This window comes from Nothobranchius furzeri, unplaced genomic scaffold, assembly GCF_043380555.1.
Source record: "Nothobranchius furzeri strain GRZ-AD unplaced genomic scaffold, NfurGRZ-RIMD1 Scf032, whole genome shotgun sequence".
In the NCBI taxonomy this organism is placed as follows: domain Eukaryota; kingdom Metazoa; phylum Chordata; class Actinopteri; order Cyprinodontiformes; family Nothobranchiidae; genus Nothobranchius; species Nothobranchius furzeri.
The window spans coordinates 175226-176699 of NW_027223049.1; positions in this window are offsets into that span (position 1 = coordinate 175226).

Here is a 1474-nt window from a genome sequence, read left to right on the forward strand (position 1 = left end):
TTTAGACCTCCAGGGGGCACGACACAGCCTCCCTAGTCCGACCCAAGTGCTCCACTTGGGCTATACTATGACCCAAGTCCCGGGGCGAGAACCACAACTACTGGTCATCCTTTAGACCTCCAGGGGGCACGGCACAGCCTCCCTAGTCCGACACAAGTGCTCCACTTGGGCTATACTCTGACCCAAGTCCCGGGGCGAGAACCACAACTACTGGTCATCCTTTAGACCTCCAGGGGGCACGGCACAGCCTCCCTAGTCCGACACAAGTGCTCCACTTGGGCTATACTCTGACCCAAGTCCCGGGGCGAGAACCACAACTACTGGTCATCCTTTTGACCTCATGGTCATCCTTTAGACCTCCAGGGGGCCCGGCACAGCCTCCCTAGGCCGACACAAGTGCTCCACTTGGGCTATACTCTGACCCAAGTCCCGGGGCGAGAACCACAACTACTGGTCATCCTTTAGACCTCCAGGGGGCACGGCACAGCCTCCCTAGTCCGACACAAGTGCTCCACTTGGGCTATACTCTGACCCAAGTCCCGGGGCGAGAACCACAACTACTGGTCATCCTTTTGACCTCATGGTCATCCTTTAGACCTCCAGGGGGCCCGGCACAGCCTCCCTAGACCGACACAAGTGCTCCACTTGGGCTGTACTCTGACCCAAGTCCCGGTGCGAGAACCACAACTACTGGTCATCCTTTAGACCTCCAGGGGGCCCGGCACAGCCTCCCTAGGCCGACACAAGTGCTCCACTTGGGCTATACTCTGACCCAAGTCCCGGGGCGAGAACCACAACTACTGGTCATCCTTTTGACCTCATGGTCATCCTTTAGATCTCCAGGGGGCCCGGCACAGCCTCCCTAGGCCGACACAAGTGCTCCACTTGGGCTATACTCTGACCCAAGTCCCGGGGCGAGAACCACAACTACTGGTCATCCTTTAGACCTCCAGGGGGCACGGCACACCCCCCGGTAGCCGACCAAAGTGCTCTACTCGGGCCAGACTCGGACCCACGACCCGGGGTGAGAACCACAACTACTGGTCATCCTTTAGACCTCCAGGGGGCCCGGCACAGCCTCCCTAGTCCGACACAAGTGCTCCACTTGGGCTATACTCTGACCCAAGTCCCGGGGCGAGAACCACAACTACTGGTCATCCTTTAGACCTCCAGGGGGACCGGCACAGCCTCCCTAGACCGACACAAGTGCACCACTTGGGCCATACTCTGACCCAAGTCCCGGGGCGAGAACCACAACTACTGGTCATCCTTTTGACCTCATGGTCATCCTTTAGACCTCAAGGGGGCACGGCAGAGCCTCCCTAGTCCGACACAAGTGTCCCACTTGGGCTATACTATGACCCAAGTCCCGGGGCGAGAACCACAACTACTGGTCATCCTTTAGACCTCAAGGGGGCACGGCAGAGCCTCCCTAGTCCGACACAAGTGTCCCACTTGGGCCATACTCAGACCC